We start from the raw sequence: 11,276 nt of genomic DNA on the forward strand, positions 1-11,276 counted from the left end.
GTCTTGAGGGAAAAGAACTGAGTTGGAATCAGGGATTGTATTAGTCGTTTTTTTGCACTGATCTAAAAGAATACCTAAAGCTGGGTAATTTAAAAAGAAAAGAGATTTATTTTCACTCATGATTCTGCAGGCTGTACAGGAAGTGTGGCCCCAGTATCTGCTTCTAGTGAGGCCTCAGGAAGCTTTTACTCATGGCAGAAAGTGAAGGTGGAGCAAGTGTGTCATGTGGCGAAGAGGAAGCAAGAGAGCTGCCAGGCTCTTTTAAACAACCGGCTCTTGTGTGAACTAATAGAACAAGAAGTCACTCATTACCATGGGGAGGTCACCAAGCCATTCATGAGGGATCCGCCCCTCTGACCCAAACACTTCCTACCAGGCATTACCTCTAACATTGGGGATCACATTTTAAGATGAGCTTTGGAGGGAACAAATATCAAACTGTAACAGGGACCTTGAGTTATTATATGCAGTTAGTTTGCCAGATACTTGTCATTTGTCAGGCATTTTCCAAAAAGCTTTCAATTACATTATCTTGAAAGTTATTTTAGAAGAAGAGGTTGGACTAGGAATCATGGTCACTGTCACGATTACATCAATCTCTGACTTTAAGAGGGGTCTTTGCAAATATCTCACTGCAAAAATGTCAAAAATGACACTGGCTAGGAATCTCATTTGTTTTCTAAAAAACAAAGTCCTATTTCTCACTGAGTGGAGCTCCTTGAGGATAGGGTCTGTGCCATCATCATCTTCACACATTTAGCACTGTGCAGGGCACCGAGTAGGTATTCTAAATGTTGAATGAATGACCTACAGCCCTTCACTAGGTTTCCAGCTCCTGTGATTCCAGTGTCTACCATCCTCTGTTGTGTTTCACATTTCTGCCCAGTTCCCACTTGATTTTCCCTTATTTGTATTTCTCAGGTTGAAGCCCAGATTTATTGTAAAACTGTGCCTATGACCAGAATAGGGTTTATCTTCACCATATCTCTGAATTTGAACTTGTAAGGAGGTCTAGAGGCTACAAAAGGTAACTGGATGCTACGTAAGCCTAGGTTTCAGTCTGTTGGAAATGAACTTGAACTTGGACTTGGACTGAAGCTTTCTGCCTTCCCCTTGTCAACCATCTCTCAGGCAAGTAAAGAATGGCATCAGAGCCAAAGGAACCAGCCATCAAAGCTCCCTTAATTTTTGATATCACCTGACTTTAAGATAACATAACCTTAAGACTTCAGACTTCAAATGGTTAATATAATTAGGCTAATGCAAGATAACTATCTGAACTAAGAAAAAGAAAATCTAGTGTATAATGACAATTCCTTTTATCAAAAAGAGACACAGACACAAAAAACAAAACACCTGTTAAAAGGGCTGCCTTTGTCTCCCACTCTCCTGGAGCTCCATGGCTGGTACAAAATTGAAACAACTCTTTTCCCTGTTCCTCCTAAAACATTCCTTGTATGAGACTATTTTCTGTGGGCAGAGATCAACAATGATGCCCCAACACAGTGAAAGAAGTTTGGATTCCTTCTCCTTAAGAAAATATTTCTCCAGCGAGCCCTCACTATTCTAGATGACCAGCTGGCAGGCTGGCAGGTGGAGACACTCTCTTTGCAGACCCCAAAGCCTTCGGCAACTTCTCAACTGTGCCTGAACTTGGCAATCATGCCTATGGAGAATGAGCTTTCTTTTTTTGAGAATGGAGGAATGCAATATGCACAATTTACCTTCTTTCTCAGAAGCTATTTTATACCTCATTAATGCCAGGAGAAAGGGCTTATAAGGGTCCTGACATGTAAATGTCTAATTAGGAAATTTTCAAAGCTGACAGTATGTAAAACACTCACGTTTTATTTAAAATAGAAAGAAATGAAAAGATAATTTATCATCACACTGCTAAGGAAGTCCTCCAATAGAAAAAGGAACGCTTTTACACTGTTGGTGGGAGTATAAATTAGTTCAACCATTGTGGAAGACAGTGTGGTGATTCTCCAAGGATCTAGAACCAGAAATACCATTTGACCCAGCGATCCCGTTACTGGGTATATACCCAAAGGATTATAAATCATTCTACTATAAAGACATATGCACACGTATGTTTATTGCAGCACTGTTCACAATAGGAAAGATTTGGAACCAACCCAAATGTCCATCAATGATAGACTGGATAAAGAAAATTTGGCACATATACACCATGGAATACTATGCATCCATAAAAAAAGGATGAGTTCATGTCCTTTGCAGGGACATGGATAAAGCTGGAAACCATCATTCTTAGCAAACTAACACAGGCACAGAAAACCAAACACTCCATGTTCTCACTCATAAGTGGGGGCTGAACGATGAGAACACATGGACACAGGGAGGGGAATATCACACACCAGGGCCTGTCGGTGGGTGGGGGGATAGGGGAGGGATAGCATTAGGATAAATACCTAATATAGATGACAGGTTGATGGGTGCAGCAAACCACCATGGCACGCATATACCTATGTAACAAACCTGCATGTTCTGCACATGTACCTCAGAACTTAAAGTATAATAAAATAAATAAATAAATAAATAAATAAATAAATAAATATGTTTTGTTTTTAAAAACACTACAGAAGTCCTCCAATAAAATGAACTTCTTATTTATATATTCCACTTAAGCTCGGCTCAGCCTGCTACCCTCATCCATTAAGTCCAATGTTCATGTTCTCCTTTCTTCCTTCCTGCAGGCATTTCGTCACACTCTTATTGCCTTAGCTTGGTTTTCCCTGAAGGAAGAGCCTGATGCCAGCGCTTTTGTGCAGATAGATAACTTTGGAGGTGGTCCTAGGGCAGAAGAGAGAGAGAGCAGGGAGAGTGAGATGGCAAGGCAGGGAAACGCACTACTACGGGAAACAAGGGTTTGATTCTGCCGAGACCACCTGAGAAGCCTGTTTAAATGCCTTCTTGAACTGTTCTCTTGAAAGATAGGAAGCAGGTCCATGGATTCATCAGTTCCCTTCCCATGGGTCAAAGGTTATTCCCAGGAGTTTTAACTTCCCGATCTATGCATATGCTTGGGCAAAGCCAACCCTCCTAGTATCTGTGGTGACCCAGTATAGAAAACAAAAATAAATGATGTATTAGTTATCCATTGCTACAGAAAAATATCACCCCAAAATTTGGTGGCTTCAAATCACAATGATTCCTCCACAGTTTCTGTGAACCTGGATGTCGGAGCAGCTGAGAAACTCTGGCTCAGGGTCCCTCATGATGTTGCAGTCAGGACATGAACCCAAGATTCCATCACCTGAGGGCTTGACTGTGGCTGGGGGATCTGCTTCTAAAAGAGCCCACACACGGCAGCTTCCTCGCTGGTTGTTGGCAGTAGGCCTTATTTACTGTCACAAAGGCCTTCCCATAGGGCTGTTTGAGTGTCCTTACTCTGTGGCAGCTAGCTTCTCAAAGAATCGATGGTCCAAGAGAGAGCAAGGCAGAAGCCACATGTCTTTTGACCTCACCAATAGTATTTATGCTATTGGTCATATAGACCAACCCCAGTGAAATGTGGGAAGGGACTACACAAGAATGGGAATGCCAGGAAGTGGAGACAATTGGGGCCATCATGTGGGCTGGCTACCACATAGGTTATGTGTGCAAGGGTCACATAGTCAGCACAAAATGTACTAAAACCTGCACAGAACTGTCAACCCTGACATGGCTGAAATAATATATGAGTCCATAAAGACGTGAGTCATGCTGAACGCAGTGGCTCACACCTGTAATCCCAGCACTTTGGGAGGCCAAGGTGGGCGGATGACTTGAGCCCACAAGTTCAAGACCAGACTGGGTAACATGGCAAAACCCAGTCTCTACAAAAAATACAAAACTTAGCTGGGCATCGTGGTATGCACCTATAGTCCCAGCTACTTGGGAGGCTGGGGTAGGAGGATAGCTTGAGCCCGGGAGGTGGAGGTTGTAGTGAACCAAGATCGCACCACTGCATCATTCCAGCCCGGGTAATAGAGCCAGATCTAGTCTCAAAAAATTAAAAAAAAATTTAAAGGATATGAGTCATGGTATTCCAGATGCCTGTTCCAGCTATGTCTCTTTCATGCTTCCCACCACTCAGACCCAACCATTTCCTTGGCTCCTCAAGTTGAACCCAGGATTTGCAATTAAACGAAGATCTCAGAAAATACTGAGGTGCTAAGCTGATCTAGAATTCTAACATTACAAGTACAATAAATGATCTGAAAATGGCCTACATCTTGGATTGATTAAATCATTCAGGAAGTTTATTTCTTGGTTTTCTTTTACTCCAAAGCTACAACAGGCAGGCTGCAGAAGCCAACACGTGACTGTCTGCCTTTCAACAGGGGAAGAGAACAGGTCAGATGCTCCAGCTTTATGGAACAGAACATTACCCTAAAGCAAACAAACCTGTGTAAAACATTTTCAACCTGAAAAATATAGAGAAATGAATCTCTAAGTATAACGGTTTTATTTGGGAATAATAGACAAGAAGTAAGATTGCAGTCTGGGACATACATACATGCAGATCATGATGGCCTCTGAAATGTCCAGAAAGCAAAGGAAAGGATTAGGGTCCACTGGGGAAAAAGATTTACTCAAGTTGTTTTGAAAGAAAGCTTATTGGCACTATATGTGTCTTACAAACGCTGGTGAGTTCTGATTGGTGAATGTCAGTAGTTGCTAGGTAGGACTTGTAACCTTGGAGTTATGGTTAGGCGCTTGTAGGTTTTTTTGTTTGTTTGTTTGTTTGGGGTTCTTTATGAGACAGAGTCTCACTCTGTTGCCCAAGCTGGAGTGCAGTGGTGTAATCTCGGCTCACTGCAACCTCTGTCTCCTGGGTTCAAGTGATTCTCCTGCATCAGCCTCCCAAGTAGCTGGGATCACAGGCGCATGCCACCATGCCCAGCTAATTTTTTTTTGTATTTTTAGTAGAGATGGGGCAGGCTGGTCTCGAACTCCTAACCTCAGATGATCCACCCGCCTTGGCCTCCCAAAGTGCTGGGATAACAGGCGTGAGCCACCCTTATAGTTTTTGACTGGGCCTAGTGAGACAGTTTTTAAAACAGGCAAATGTTCTTATATAAGTGGCTATCTCTCCTTGTGCTGCTAGCTGCAGTTTGAAAAAATTCCTTGTGATATTTCCTTTTGTCAGACAAATCATATGTGAGAGCCCTCCCTTCATGGCCTTCTCTGAACCCAGTGGCGAGTTTGACACAAGTGACTTTATTTTGAATCATACAACTTCCATGACATGAACATTAATTGAACACATTGATCACAAGGACAAGATTCGTTTTGATTTAAGTCCAGTTAACAATGCAACTGACTCCTCCAGACTTTCAGAGTCTTAGAGGATGACGAACACATGCCTCAAAGTCATCACTGCAGCATGACTACTCTGACTCCAGTCATTGTCCCCAACTTTCCAGGCAAGGGCAGGACACAAAACATAGGAGTAATGTGTGTATCAGAACAGAAAACCCTAGAACTTGCCAGCCAGCAGACTTCACATATATTTTACTGGCCAGAACAGTGTCACGGGTCATTCCAGGTTGTCAGAGAAGATGGGGAGGTTGTTAAAATGTATTTGTTATTAAAATAACATAAAAAAAATAGAGACAGGTCACGCATGGTGGCTCACACCTGTAATCCCAGCACTTTGGGAGGCCGAGGCGGGTGGATTACTTGAGGCCAGGAGTTCGAGACTAGCCTATCCAACATGGCAAAATCCCATCTCTACTAAAAACCACAAAAATTAGCTGGGCGAGGTGGCACACACCTGTAATCCCAGCTACTTGGGAGGCTAAGGCACAGGAATCACTGGAACCCAGGAGGCGGAGGTTGCAGTGAGCCAAGATTCCACCACTGCACTCCAGCCTAGGCAACAGAGCAAGACTCTCTAAAAAAAAAATAAATAAATAATAAATTTTAGAGACAGGGGTTCATTCTGTTGCCCATGCTGGAGTGCAGTTTTAGAGACAGGGTTTTGTTCTGTTGCCCATGCTGGAATGCAGTGGTGGCATCACAGCTCACTGCAACCTCAAACGCTTGGGCTCAAATGATCCTCTGGCCTTGGCCTCCAAAAGCTCTGGGATTATAGGCATGAGCCACTGTGGGGAGTTTTTTTTTTTTTTTTAAGCTGATTATCCAAATTGGGTTCTATAAATAAGGGAAAAGGGGAGGTTGGATATTGGATGGGCAATTCGTTGTTTTTGCAACCCAGGGTTTTTTAGCCTACTCTATGGGTGGAAATGCTTTTTGCTACAGTCACCCAAAAGGCCCAGATAGTCAAAGGGATCTTGAACCACTAAACAACCAGCCACTGGTTAGTTCTGTACTTGGGCGAAAAAAAAAAACCCACTGTGACATGACCCATTGCTGCTGGATTTTCTGTTACATGCAGCTGAACTCAATGCCTGATTGATACAACCCACAGAAATATTTTTATTTATTTTTACTTTTTCTTGAGACAGAGTCTCGCTGTGTCGCCCAGGCTGGAGTGCAGTGGTGCAATCTTGGCTCCCTGCAACCTTCACCTCCCGGATTCAAATGATTCTCCTGCCTCAGCCTCCCGGGTAGCTGGGGTTACAGGCATGCACCACCACATCTGGCTAATTTTTTAATTTTTAGTAGAGACTGGGTTTCACCATGTTGGCCAGGCTGGTCTCGAACTCCTGACCTCAGGTGATCCACCCACCTTGGCCTCCCAAAGTATTGGGATTACAGGCGTGAGCCACCATGCCCGGAAAGAAATATTTTTAGATCATCTCTAACCAAGTGACAATTTTGTTGCATTAATTGTTAAATTTAAAATTTGTTCATTATCTTCAAAGATGTGGTTTCAAATTTGTCAAATTTATAAACATCATCATTATTGATCTTCTGAAAAAATAATAGCCACGTGATAATCCTGACGCTTCTGCACATTGGTGTTTTTCTGTTTGTTTATTGTTTTTTCCAGTCCCTTTAACTGGACATGCTCTCACACACCTTTGGGTCTTCATGTCTGACAGGCCCTCTGTCTAGATGCTATCCACTCTCCCTACCCCATCCCCAATTTGCCAAACACCTCCTTGCAAAGGCTTTCCCTGAATCTTCCAGTCTAAATCAAGTAACTCAGTTAAATTATCAGGCAGACAGAACACTTTCTTTCTGAAACTTACTGCATTTTATACATACCTATTTCTTTTTGAGGGTATGTATATAATATGTTTTCCCACTGAACTGTAAGTCCTATGAGGTCAGGGGCTGTGTTAGTTGTGTTCACGCCTGTCCTGATCCTGAGAGGAGAAAAGTGCCAGCTGGAATGTTATGTCCACATTGACTTTCAAGAAGCCCCTGGAAAGGTCAAGTGGGATGCTCTTGTTCAAGGGATTGATAGACTCTAGACATGATCAAGGATGATGTCCATAGTGGATTCTGCTAATTGAAATGTTTAAGCCTTTCTATTTGTTTCTTATTTTTTATTTTTTTTCTTCTTGTAAGCCTCTGGGGAACAAGGAATGTGTCCAGGAATGGCAGGCTCCACAAAGCAGTCTGGGCAAACTTCCAGGCTGTCCAGCCAATCAATAGAGTTTCCAGGGGTGACAGGCCAAGTTGTAATCCCTCTTAGTAACTCTAAACAGAGCAAAAATACGGATCGACCACAGTTAAAGGTGAGAATCTCTTAATGCTTGCTTATATAATATTTCTTAAGGCTTGCAGTTTGCAGAAGTAAATACAGATTGGAAAATATCTGTTTATACTCTCGTGGCAAAGCAGGCATCTGGAGCGCATTTAACTGTGGTAATACTTTGCTCCCAAGTAAATGTTCTGTTTGTGACAATACAACACCAGGTTATTTGGCATTTCAGAAAGGCACCATTCTCCTCCTGGGTTCTATACAAAACTGAAGGCAAGATTTCAGGACAATCCATTCTGAGAATATTAAAACATGCACCAACTCAAACGAGAAGACCAGGAAAAACTGGAAAGAAGTTCAAGTTATAAGAAAATTAGAAAATATAATGCCGTCGTAGAAAATTACTGTTTGTTGTCTATTCTACTTCTTTCCTTTAAAGATTACTATGATGGAAATGCCCATTAATGACTCCTGCCTATGAGGAAGTCTTGTTTATCCACACTATCTGGGGTTTGAAAGATGTGGAGGCAGGAAGTGGGGTAAGAGAGATGGGAGATAGAGGTCAACTGGAAGCTGCACTTCCAGGTATAGGCTACACACTGTGAGGCTATAATAATAGCTGGTCAGCTAGAGATGGGGGTTCTGGAATATTTGGATGTTTATGTATCCAGATTACTTGAGTCCCAAAGGAGCCAGGTAGAAGGAATTCTAGTGAATAAATAAAACTCTGACTCAGCATTTATTTAATTCAAGGTAGTAATTTTACAAGCTGCTTCATTTTTTTACTGAAATTAGGACAAATTCTAAATAAATTAAGAGTTTAAGTCACTAAATAAAATTAAAAGTAGACTACATAGCGGGGGGATAAAAATTATCTTACTAATCACTTACTCAGTATTTGAGAGGTACCGCTCTAAGAGGGAAAAATATTATTTATCTATTTTTTCCTGGTTTTTATACACCAAAACATCCTAAAAGTACTGTGAGAAAATAACATTTTTAAAAATGGATAATATTTTTCAGTGTCTTTTAGAAAATAATTTTTGAAAGGTTACTGATAAATTATTCACCAGAGGTAATCCATCATAAAGAATTAACCAGAAAATATCAGAGACACAGTTAACAAACCTAAGGCAGAGAATTGTATGCTTTTGTACTTTCTGTATCACTATAAGGGAAATAGGTTTAAATCCAGAGAGGAGATACTGCCTTTGCCAGAAACAGAAACATTTTTAACACTATTCTTCCTGGGAAAAAAGCATTTAAAAATTCGATGGGGCCAGAATACCCATCCAGAAGTTATGACCTTAAAGCCACTTTCAAGTCCACAAGAACAAGGTGTGCTGTGGTCTACTCAATCTACCTCCTGGGGAGTCAGGCTCATAAAGCTGAAGTTGAGGTCAGAAAAATGAGTAGGATGCAGCATACACCTTTTATCAGTGCCAGCAAACGGTCCATGAGCTCTCAAAAATGCTTCTATTGTTGTTGCTGTTTCAACTATGACTTGGAATTAACACAGCACAGAACGATACTGCCTCTCTGTTCTGAAGTCCTGGTAGGTAAGTAAACAAGTAACTTGCTACAACTTCCCCGCAAAAGTATGTATAAGAAGCCTGCCCCTGGCCGGGTGCGGTGGCTCACGCCTGTAATCCCAGCACTTTGGGAGGTCGAGGTGGGTGGATCACAAGGTCAGGAGATCGAGACCATCCTAGCCAACATGGTGAAACTCCGTCTCTACTAAAAATACAAAAATTAGCCAGGTGTGGTGGCACGCGCCTGTAGTCCCAGCTACTCATTGAACCCGGGAGGCGGAGGTTGCAGTGAGCCAAGATCATGCCACTGCACTCTCGCTTGGGCAACAAAGAGCAAGACTCTCTCTCTCAAAAAAAAAAAAAAAAAAGCCTGGTAGAACTTTGAGTCTAGCTGAGCTTCTTTCATAGCTTCCATTGCTTGTGTTTTCTTCTTTAGGTAAATAGTAGAACTATTTCGCCAGTCATATTACAGTTTAATCTGCGGCACTTGGTCTAGAAGAAACACAGATGGAACTGATGAAGGTTTTACTGCGTGGACAGTGTGATACTCACCATGTTTGAGTGACACTGTTTTGTATATATACACATAGAAAAGTTTAACAAGCCATCATTTGCTATGACAATGGGGCATATGAGTGGTTCTCAAACCAAGGAGCAGAGATTATCTCTTTGTGAGGACAAATTTGATTAAGAGGCATTCCTTGTGTGCTTTTTGTGGTATTGAACAGAGAGCCAAATGCTTAGCTTCAATGTAACCATCTTTCCAGTACCCTTGAGAAAAAAAGCTGCCTGTCAACACTTGGGTAAACAATATCTAGAAGTGATGGAAGGAAAAATACTCAGAGGCAGGAAAGCAATGGAGATTGCAAGTCTTACAGACTTGCATACAATTCATGAAAGAACCAGAAGGCTCAAAAAGAATAGAATTCTGGGCCCTCCCCTCTTCAGTTTCCTCAAACATTCCACAGCCTTTAGACTCAAGGGATTCTTCTTTGGTTGCAATGAATATAGTGAACACTTCAAGGTTTGTGCCAACAGGGAAGTAAGAGAGCCCAGTTAACACAAAATAATGAGACATCCTTTAAAGTCATACACAGTCACTTCCCCTGTCCCTGCCCCACAGGCCAGCAAAATGCTAGACGTGGAGACATGGGCCCAGCAACCAGCTCTTTTCTAGAAAATTACCAGGAGAGATGAACCAGACTCAGATGAATACTTAAAATCTGGATATGCAAAATCTGTTCATGTAGCATGATCTTTTTATTTCTGTTAAGTCTCTAAAACAAAATGTGATGAAACATCATTTAGGCAGAAAGCTTGTGGAGTTATGGGGTGGCAGAGATGAGGGGGTGAGGTGAAGGGGACTGTGGAAGAGGAGGAGTGAAAAGGGAAAAAATCCAGGAGATTATCTGTATCAATCTCATTGCTAAAAATGTCTGCTTCCTTCCTTGGGGATCAGAGTTTGCGGGGTTTTCTCTTTCTCTGTTGACAGAAGATCTTGTAAAATGATAGCCACTGAATCAACTAAATACATTCAACAAATATTGATGAGTATTCTCTATGTTTTTGACACTGTGCTGGCACAAAAGAAGATACAAAAATGAGTAAAACTCAATTGCCCATCGTTGACACTTCTACAGTTTATTAAGAATGTATACATTGACACTTCTACAGTTTATTAAGAATGTATACATTAACTCCCCAGGAGATTAATCTACAAAGTACATGAATTGGTTTCAAAGCAGAGGTAATTGATTAATTCATATCCATTTACCCACTTATTTACTTAGATACTTAAGGTCTAGGAGATTGTATCAGGACAGTCTTTAAAGTTGTTTTAAAAAATATCAATTTTCTTACTAGTTTTATCTTCTTTTCTAGAGCCTTTAATTGTAAATGATAGAATGAAATAAAATTAACAACCTTTGACATGAGACACAGCTGTGGTTCTGAAAATAAGGGACAAAGGCTGTGAAATAGAAAACAGATATCCAAAATTCATGCATTGTTCCACAGTTTTACAAAATTGGCCTCAAAGCCTCTTCCAGACTACTGTAAAACAAGCTTATAAATTAGAAGCAGAAAAGCACACTGATACCAATAAAAGTTACAAATTTAGA

Source organism: Theropithecus gelada, chromosome 8 (assembly GCF_003255815.1).
Source record: "Theropithecus gelada isolate Dixy chromosome 8, Tgel_1.0, whole genome shotgun sequence".
In the NCBI taxonomy this organism is placed as follows: domain Eukaryota; kingdom Metazoa; phylum Chordata; class Mammalia; order Primates; family Cercopithecidae; genus Theropithecus; species Theropithecus gelada.